The following is an 11288-nucleotide window of genomic DNA, read 5'->3' as shown; positions in this document are numbered from 1 at the left end:
GTTCGGTAACTGATCAAACTCACAATTTGGATTGAATGGCAAGTGATTTTTAAAATCTGGAACTCATTGTCAATTTTTTTTTTCTTCATTGTGTCTTAATAATTTACTGTGTTCATTTGCATGGAAGTGAAGAAAAATGCATGACATTTCATCTCAACACTAACACCTTTAACTGGCAACTCTAAATGTACTTTACAGCAGTGTAACAAAGTAAAGATCAATGATGTTTCATGAAATATCTGTTATAATTCTCAAGGAGATAGGGAGTTTGTGCAAAAATGCAAATCACTTTGCGACTAAACACATTGTTTATTTCAGCTAATTTTAAGAAAATATGCTGAGAATCTCTCAAAAAAGGAAGCAATGATTTAGGTTTGCCTTCAAAATCCTTATCTAATCCTGAACCAACAGCACATAGTTCAAAGAGCAACTAATTTGAGTAGCTCCAATTTACACATTTCCTAACAATGCTTAATTTAGTGGAATTTCTGTACAATTATGTTAATTTGATGTAATGAAAGACAAAAGTTCAAAAAGATCATCCTTAATTTATATAGATGCCAAACTCTGCATTTTCTGAATGACGCCCAGGAACGTATTTTCAAAAACAAACAAACAATGCCAGAACCACTATTAGGTCATCTCTAGGCAGAAAGTGACTCAGAGCTTACATTACTCTCTCCCTGAAAGTATACTGTAGGCACTGAAACTACTACCCTGAGTCTGTGCTATCAAATTCCTTAAGTTAGAAAGTTTTAAAACCCGTCTCTGTGGGAGTAATTCATTTACAGATAGAGATTTGGTTGTTTATACATTTTCATACTTGATTTTTAGGGTGTAATAACTATGTTTTAAAATTCATGGTGGTTTTGAATACTGTTGGATAATTGAGCTAAAATGGTATATCCATTCCTCCTAAGAAACAGAAATTATAGAAAGGTAGTGCTTTTCAAATCTGACATCTTTGAGTCATTGCAGTTTCATATAAATGCAATAGGAAAAGTGTCATTCATGTTTATGATATTTTCTATAAATAAATTAGAATGTACTGGAGGCCTGATATAAAGTGGGATGCCTAAACTTCAGTAAGATCTTGTTTTCAATTCAAAATAAATTTTATTTTTTATTTTTTTATAATGTCCCTCAATTTCAGATAAGCACCCCCATAATGTCCACTCCGGTTTTTTTAAGATTTTATTTATTTTATTTGACAGATAGAGATCACAAGTAGGCAGAGAGGCAGGCAGAGAGAGAGGGAAGAGGAAGCAGGCTCCCTGCTAGGCAGAGAGCCCGATGCGGGGCTCGATCCCAGGACCCTGGGATCATGACCTGAGCCAAAGGCAGAGGCTTTAACCCACTGAGCCACCCAGGCGCCCCCAAAATAAATTTTAAATTGAATTATGCACCTCTAAGTTCAGAGACAATAAACATCAACCAACACAATTAATAAGTTCTATTTCTTGAAATTTCGGGAACATTGATAGTCTCATCTCCTGGAAGAACAACAGCTAAAATTTTAGGTCATGGATTCCTGCTAAAATATCACTTTCCCAAAGAAAATTAATGTTAGGAATTTTCATTGATTGTTATTGATCATGAAGAATATAACAACCACGATAAAAAGAGTAGGAAAAACATGATATCTCATCTGTAAGGGCATGTGGAAAGTAGGAAATGCTAATATAAATAACTACCATTATTTCCTAAGTTAACATAATACAACAGAACAAAAATATTTCAAAACAATGTTTTCTTTTTTTTTAAATTTTATTTATTTATTTGACAGAGAGAGATCACAAGTAGGCAGAGAGGCAGGCAGAGAGAGAGGAAGAAGCAGGCACCCTGCTGAGCAGAGAGCCCAATGTGGGACTCGATCCCAGTACTCTGAGATTATGACCTGAGCCGAAGGCAGCGGCTTAACCCACTGAGCCACCCAGGCGCCCCCATAACAATATTTTCTAGGCTCATTCTGATAACTCTTTTCTACATTCAAATTTAAAGGTTGAGGCATGTGATATATATTACACAAAAAACATCCCAAGGCATTCGTTAAAAAAAAAAAAAAAACTCTTAATAAAGAACAAATCCAAAGGAATTTCTTTTCTAATTTAATTAACAAATTATGAATTGACTTACCTATTTTATCACAGTGTATCAGGCACCAATAATATTTTTTAATCGTCACACCTGATGCAATAGTTACCATCTTTCAAACATACTGATCATGAACAAGCAAATAAACAAGAGCACCGTAGCTTAAGATCTACCTGCATAAATATAGGTTACTTCAGACAATCTCTTCACCACAACATAGCAATGAATAGAAATCATACATGCTCTGTATGGACATACAGATGAGATAGAATGGGATGATGTTAATATATGCAGAATCTTTATTAATTACATTGTAAACCATAATATGGAAAAACAGAATACAATTTTAGAAATACCCAGGTCACCATCATTGTTTTATTTTTATATGTGTAGATAAGGAGTTTAATAAACAATCCATGAATATTCAACTCCTTATATTTTGAAAATTTTAGCAAAAGTAACAAACCTAGCACCTAGAAAATTGTACCTATCTGCAATATACAGCTTTGCCAGCATGGTAGAAGAAAAGCAAAACAAAATAAGTAAGAAAAGTTTAACATTTCACAAGAGATTTGCTTTTATTTTTTTATTTTTTAATTTTTATTTTTCATTTATTATTTACTTCTATTTTCTACTTTATTTTAATGAAAATGTCATGACCATAACATAAGAGCAGAATTAAACCAACATGAGAAATTATTTTTTCATAAGTTAAAATAAACTAGCTTGGTGATTAATTCAAAATTATATTACAAACTTCAGTGTTCTTGCAGTAAGTATCACTGCATAAACAAATCAGTCAGGAGTCATAAACTAATGATGATTCTAAATGTTATTTAGAGAGACATTCTGTTCTTAATATATTTCAAATATTCTACACAAGGCAAAGTGGATCCAAGTAATCTGTAGGCAAAATAAGATTTTAGAGAAGTATATATTTCCAACAGTATTTATAAAATATTACCTTTATGTAAGGCATCATCCTGGACTTTGTGGAAAACACACAAAGGAGTAAGAAGTGGCCCTTCAAGAAACATATACAATATCAAGGTTTAACATGAAGCAGCATGTCTTCTCTAAGTAAAAAAAAAAAAACATTGTACCAACTGACTTTACTGAAACTTTATATTTATTGCTCTCATTTTAGGTCATAGTGTCCTTCTGCATGCAGGCTGCTATAACGGACATGATATAGACTTAATAGCTTATAAAGAACAGGAATTTATTTCTCACAGTTCTAGAACGGAGAAGTTCAAGATTAAGGAATGGGCAGATCCAGGGAGAGCCCACTTCCTCATAGATGGCTATCTTCTCACTGTAAACGTACATGATGAATGAAGCAAGAGAACTCTCTGGGGTCTCCTTTAAAAGGACTGTAATCCCACTTATGACCTAATCACCTCCCAAAGGCCCCTATGTTTTAATACTAGCACTTACAGAGTTAGATTTCATAATATGATTTTGGGAGACATAAACATTCACACCATAGTATATATAAACAAAAAAAGACACAAAAACAACAAACAAAAAAATTATTTTAACTACCTATTATTTTCAACTACATAAACTTTTAATTTGTTTCTATATAATATTAAATAACTCATTTGAGTGATTCACTTATATCCAATGCATCTGAGTGCAATTAAATTTGCTTACCCAGCATATCCAGAAGCATATTTCTTCAGACTATCCCATTCCCCACCTTACAGGATTTACCACAATTAGAAGACATGGGATAGAGGATAGATAGATAGATGTATACATAAACACACTTGTACATACCCATATGCATATTTTTTCCTGTTAATGATACTCATGCAAATAAAATTTAAGCTCAAGGAAACCTGTCTTGTGTGTTACTTAATATCCAGTTTTTAGTCAACATCCAAAAACAAATAATCCAATAAAAACATGGATAGAAGACATGAACAAGTGTTTCCCCAAAGAACACATTCAAATGTTCAGTAGATACATGAAAAGATGTCCATCATCATGTGTCATCAGGAAATTGCAAAGCAAAACTAGAAAGAGATACCACCTCACACCTGTCAGAATGGCTAAAATCAACACTACAAGAAACAAAAGGTGTTGGAGAGGATGTGAAAAAGTAACACTTGTGGGGGCTGCCTGGGTGGCTCAGTGGGTTAAGCCTCTGCCTTCAGCTGAGGCCATGATCTCAGGGTCCTGGGATCAAGTCCCACATCGGGCTCTCTGCCAGGCATGGAGCCTGCTCCCTCCTCTCTCTCTCTCTACTTGTGATCTCTCTCTGTCAAATGAATAAAATCTTAAAAAAAAAAAAAGAAAAAGTAACAATTGTGAACTGTTGGTGGTGATGCAAACTGATACAGCCATATTTGAGAACAGTATGGAATTTCCATAAAATTTAAAAATAGAAGTCCTTTTTGATCCAACAAACCTGTTGGTGTGTATTTACCCAATGAATATAAGAAAACTTATTCAAAGGGATGCTAGCACCCCTATGTTTATAGCAGCATTATTTATAAAGCTAAGATATGGAAAGCGCCCAAGTATCCATCAATTGATGAATAAATAAAGAATAAGTGGTATGTATATACAATGGAATATTATTCTGCCATAAAAAAGACTGAAATCTTGCCATTTGCAATAACATGGTTGGAACTAGACAGTATAATGCTAAAAGTGAAATAAGTCAGTCAGAGAAAGACAAATACCTTTACTCATATATGGAATAAAAGAAACAAAACAAACAAGCAAAGGGGAAATAATAAGACATAGAAAGAGAAACAAAGCAAGAAACAGACATTTCATTACGGAGAACAAACTGATGGTTACTTGACGGGATCTGAAAGGAGTGATGGATTAAATAAGTGATGGGGGTTAATTAGAGCACTTGTCATGATGAGCACTGAGTGCTATATGTTATATTGTACACATGAATCTAATACAACCATATATGTTAACTAACTGGATTTCAAATGAACATTTATTAAAATCCCAGTTTTTAGCTCACATTCTGGCTTACAAAAGGGATTTAGTCAGGAATTTGGAGATTAGTTAATGAACAAAAAAGGGGTGAACAGGCAGTTGTTAGATAAAATTACTATCCTTTCTGGCATGATCTTATACCTTTTATCTAGAAGTATTTTTAGCACTTTAGACTCTTCCTATTTTATTTTGAATCATTAAACAAAAATTTCCTCAAAGGACCTTAAACTCCATCCAATTTGAGCAACAGTTTGAGAGAGGAAATGGTGTCCAGGAGGAAAAAAAAAAAAGATGAAACTACTATTGTTTACTAGTGAATGCATAGTTCTTCCACAGAAGAAGCTCTAAATGGTCATGGCTCCACTTTATATGTGCTCAGTCATATGTTCAGAAGTAGGTAACACTATCAAAAAATATAAAGCATCTGAGATTATTTTCCCTTATTTGAAAGCTGGTGTATGAGTCTGCCGTAGTTTCTTGGGTGTTGATAGAAGACGCAGACTCATGTTTCAGAAATAATATAGTTTATTATTCACAGCAATAGAGGTAGCCAGAATATTAACATTATTTGTGTGTGTGTGTGTGTGTGTGTGTGTGTGTGTGTGTGTGTGTTTGTGTGTGTGTAGGGATGGGAGTTATATATCAGTTCTGAGCCTCAGTTCCCACAAGAAGAATCAAAACAGAGGCAGATAATATTTGCAAACACAACAGGTTAAGTTAAAAAAAAAGATACTATTTCTGTCTTCCAAGTCTATTCAATACAACCATCTTCAAAGGATGGCCTAGAACAAATAATAAATGCAGAAATGTAAGCAACCAATTGAAAAGTGTCTCCCAAGAAACACACTTTGAGAGTCTTCATTTGACAAAAATACTATAGGATATTACATGGATCAGGTGCATTGAATACTGGAAGGTTAAAATTACAAGGGACCAAATATTTTTAAGCAGTTCTGGCATCCAGTAGAGTTCAAATAGGTTTTATAAGATTGAGGAAAGAAGCCATCAAAACCTGGGCCCAGGGGCACCTGTGTAGCTCAGTGGGTTAAGCCTCTGCCTTCGGCTCAGGCCATGATCTCAGAGCCCTGGGATTGAGCTCTGCATCAGGCTCTCTGTTCAGCAGGGAGCCTGCTTCCCCCCCCCCCCCCGGCTATTTGCTTACATGTGGTCTCTGTCTGTCAAATAAATAAATAAAATCTTAAAACAAAACAAAACAAAACAAAAAATCCTGGGCCCAATTTTCCCAAAAGTATGATTCTGATTCTAGTCTCTATGATGTTATCCCTTGAAGACAATGTCTCTAATTGAGTTGAATTAGTTTACTAAAGAGCATACCCCCATTTGTTGTAGGAGATGAACAATATGTAAGAGGCAAAATGCCACATGGAAGCCACCTTGTCTTCAGTGGAACATAGAATCAGTTCCTTTGGGATGAATTTGTTCCACATTTGACTTCCCACTTAAGGGAAAATAAGAGTGCCTTCTAATAGATTTTAAATAGGAAATGACAACGGAAGCTTATACAAGATTATAAAATGGGAAATTTCATTTAGATAAGCAATCATTTCAAAGTCATCTTCTTAATATTACAGACTCTTCACATAATCATAATTTTATTTTGGTATTATATGGTAATTTCAAATATAGTAAATATAAAGAATTTACCTCTGTAATTATAGCGAGTCTGGTCGTAATTTAATGGCAACAAATCTTCAATTTAGAAGTATGGTCTACCAATTATTAATACATTTGGAAATGGTGTGTCATCTTCACTCCACTTGTCTCACTAAAACAGTGAGCCAAAAAAAGTAGGTCCAAGCTGTTTACTATGGTCAAAATGGGTTGCTTTTGCACTTGGTAAAGAAGCAGTCATATTTTGGAAGAAAAACTGAGGCTATTAATATTTTCAACTTATTTTCAGAAAAGGAAAGAAAGGATAATCTAACCTAAAGCCAAAATCTTACACAAGGTGGCTGGACAATGATCTTTTCCCAGATAAAGGGTTTTTCAACTTAGCCATGTTAGGAGGAAGAAGAGATGAGACATTGTGGACTTGACTAACGTTTGTACACTGTTCAAAAAGTTTTCAAAATAATGTGTATTATTTTTCTTCTTTTAGTTGAGACAAAAAAAAAAAAAAACAAACCAAAAAAAAAAAAAACACTAATGACCTTACTCTTAAAAGGAGGTAAACAAGAAACTAGCAAAGATTGAGTGTTAGGTATTGTCCCTCTCCTTTTTTTTTTTAAATTATGTTATGTTAGTTACCATACAATACATCATTAGTTTTTGAAGTAGTGTTCCATGATTCATTGTTTGTGTAAAACACCCAGTGCCCCATGCAATATGTGCCCTCCTTAATACCCATCACCAGGCTCACCCATCCCCACATCCTTCTCATCTTTAAAACCCTCAGTTTGTTTCTTGGAGTCCATAGTTTTTCATGTTTCATTTCCCCCTCCAATACCCCCACTTCATTTTTCCTTTCCTTCTCCTAATGTCCTCCATGCTATTCCTTAGGTTCCACAAATAAGTGAAACCATATGATGATTGACTTTCACTGCTTGGCTTATTTCACTTAACATAATCTCCTACAGTCCCATCCATGTTGATGCAAAAGTTGGGTATTCATCCTTTCTGATGGCTGAGTGATATTCCATTGTATCCTTGGATCACATCTTCTTTATCCGTTTGTCTGTTGTAGGGGATCTTGATTCTTTCAACAGAATGGCTATAGTGGACATTGCTGCTATGAACACTGGGGTGCATATGGCCCTTCTTTCCAGTAAAATAGAGCTAGCCTATGACCCAGCGATTGCACTACTGAGTATTGACCTAAAAGATACAGATGTAGTGAAAAGAATTAGGTATTGTTAAAGCACAAATGCAGGGGATAGAAGTTATGGTACAGAAGATGGAAGGGCAACCATATGGCAGAGTAGAATAAAGTAGCTCAGGAAGAAATTAGTCATATCCAGATATTGTAAGGCATGTGGGGTTGGCAGGGAGAGCATGAGAAATCATGAGAGAAGAGAGAGAAAATGGACCAGGCAGGAGAGGTTTATAACATTTTAACATCTAAGGTAAGCATATGCAAAGCAGAATAGGGAAAGAAATAAAAGTTTTTATAAGACTCAATACATAAGGAATAACGTGGAGGACACTGGGAGATGGAGAGAAGTGTGCTGGGGGAAATCGGAGGGAGAGACAAACCATGAGAGACTGTGGACTCTGAGAAACAAACTGAGGGTCTTGAAGAGGAGGGTGGCAGGTGGTTGGGTGAGCCCAGTGGTGGGTATTAAGGAGGGAATTTATTACATGAAGCACTGGGTGTGGTGCATAAACAATGAATTTTGGATCCCTGAAAATAAACTAAAAGAAAAAAAAGACTGACTACAGACATGGACCTCAGTGTAACACAGATATGGAACTCACTGTAATACCAGCCACTTCCCACCGACACACACAGACTATGATAATAATAAATAATAATGCAATTAAGAAAATTTCCTGCCAAATAATTTTTCCTCTTTTTTATTTTTATGATTATTATTTTTATTTTATTTTTAAAGTTTTTATTTAAATTGTAGTTAGTTAAAATAAGGTTAATATTACTTTCAGGTGTACAATATAGTGATCAACACTGCCATACAATGGCTTAAATAAAAAAATGAAAAAAAAATTTTTAAAGATTTTATTTTTAAATAAAACCTCTACACCCAAGGTGGATTTCAAACGTACAACCCCACGATCAAGATTTACATATTTTACTGACTGTTCCAGCCAGGCACCCCAACAAATAAAAATTTTATAAAATTGTTGAGTTTGTGGGAGTCTCATTTGCTTAGTCAGTTAAGTGTCTGCCTTTGGCTCAGATCAGGATCTCAAGAGTCCTGGCATCGAGCCCCATATTGCTCATGCTCTCTCTCTCTCTCTCTCTGGCTTTTGCTCTTAAATAAATAAATAAAATATTTTTTAAAAAATTGTTGAATTTGTTTAACTAGTTTTAAACTAGTAGACAGAGATGAAGATAAAGTATGATGTCATGGCACGGAATAATACAACTTACACTTTTTAAAAAAAAATGTGCAATGCAAGTTACCTCACTTCTTTTATCACCACACTGGGACTTTCCCTACTGAGTTGTTGTAATGTAAGGACCTATTTTATATTTTTATATTTTAGCAAGAGGCTTTCATTGAGGTTAACCCTTAAACTGTCCTTGTTCCCCTTCCCCCAGGGGATTCACTTAAAAACAAGTCCTGGAAATCAGCTCCAGGTAACAAAGCCCATATACAAGGGTGGGTCAGGCCAGGTGGAGACATCAATCAGCGGGAGGGGGGCGGTGTTTGCATATTGTCTCCCTAGATACTAAGGAGTATGCCCCACTCCTCCGACCTTTGGGAACCTTTTTTGCACCAATCCTAATCAAGGTGTAATAGGCTGGGTCAAATGTCTATACTAGGGTAAATTGAACCTCAATTGGTCACCTAGCCTCACTGTGGAGTTTCCTGTGTGTGTTAAAATCTCATTGGTCACCTGTGCGTGGCCAGGCCTGACTGCATGGCCTTTGCCCTTAAAAGCTAGACTGTGAAACAGCAAAGGGTTGCCTTCTCTCATAAGAGGTGTGGCCCCGAACGTTCGGTTAGATTCTTGATGCTTGGCATGAAATAAAGCTTTGCTTGACCTTTGCTTTACATCAGTCTCGCTCCTTTAATCATAGACCCATTATTGGGGCATAACAGTATTAATCTTAAAGTTATAAGTCCACAATGCATCCATCATCCATTCTACCCCTTAACATTCCCCTTTGGACAGACCCATGATCTAGAACAAGCCTTATTTTATAGTGCCTTGTAGGAGATTTTTGCTGCTGCCTAAATTGCCTACTTTCCTCTCACCATTACCACGGAAATTGGGTCCACTGAAACAAAGGGGTAGTGTAAGAAATTAAGACTTCCATAAATCTCTTTAAATAATAAAGTATAAGATAGTGATACCTTTTTTTCTGCCACATAACCAATTCTTGCAAGAATAAGGTCATATAAAAGAATTTACAACACATGCTAGCATTATCCTACTGGACCCAGACCATTTGTATGTTTCTCTGTCTCTGAGAAATGTAGTTATTTACATGACTGAAACCTAAAAATTGTTTGATATGACCACTAATATCACCTACATTATTTTAAAGCCTGTTTAAAGCTTCTGTAATACATAGGCTTTGTAAACACTTATTAAGCATCTTGTATATATCAAACACTTTAAAAATCTCTGCTTAAAAAAAAAAAAAAACTCTACCTCAATGGAACTTTGAGTCTGAAAAAGATACAGGCAATATACAAGGCAACAGATAGAATAATTACATATTTGATTATATACTCTGAGGATGTCACATTAAATTGATATGAAAATGATCAGAAGGATCTGGATTTCTTGTCAAAATTTTTTGCCTTAAAAAGAAATTGATATTTAGGGAAAGTTGTTACTGAAAGAGGTCCTGTGTCAACCAAAAATGTTAAACCATGATCTCGCTAAATTTTCCAGTTGTGATCATTGCTTTGTTTAGCTGTCTTCTATTAAGACTGAATTTAGTAATTCAGTCTCAGATTCAGTAAGTCTTATTTTTAAAGATTTTATTTATTTATTAGAGAGAGAGAGGGAGGGGCAGAGGGAGAGGAAGAACCAGACTCCTTGCTTAGCAGGCAGCTGATGCAGGACTGGATCCTAGTACCCTGGCATCATGACCTAAGCTGAAGGAAGACACTTAACCAACTGAGCCACCCAGGCACTCTAGACTGTAAACTTCTTAAAGGTAAAAAAGTTTATTCTTCTAGTAGTTCCACAGACATTTCTAACATCCATAAAAAAGCATGTACTGATGTAAAATGCCAGCAAATCAAATTATTTAAAAAAGAAAGAAAGAAAGAAAAGATATATCTGGATAAAGAGAAAAACAGAAAATCTAATAATACATTGAATTATTACAGCAAAGAGTGGAGGAAGAGAAAATAAATATGAGATAGAAATTTCCACTAAAAGAAAAAAATTGAATAAGGCAGGAGATTTAGAAAATTATTATGACAGACTTGAGAAAAAAATAAAATAGGAATTTTTAGAAAATAGCAATGAATGAAAAGGTAAATTGTTCCTACCTCTATAATATTAGCTGTTTGTTGTTGTTGTTGCTAATTTACCTATTTAATCTAATAAACAAAGAAAGGTTT

This window comes from Mustela nivalis (assembly GCF_964662115.1).
Source record: "Mustela nivalis genome assembly, contig: HAP1_SCAFFOLD_1083, whole genome shotgun sequence".
In the NCBI taxonomy this organism is placed as follows: Eukaryota; Metazoa; Chordata; class Mammalia; order Carnivora; family Mustelidae; genus Mustela; species Mustela nivalis.
The sequence above is the reverse complement of the archived record's forward strand: the minus strand, read 5'-3'. Positions refer to the sequence as shown.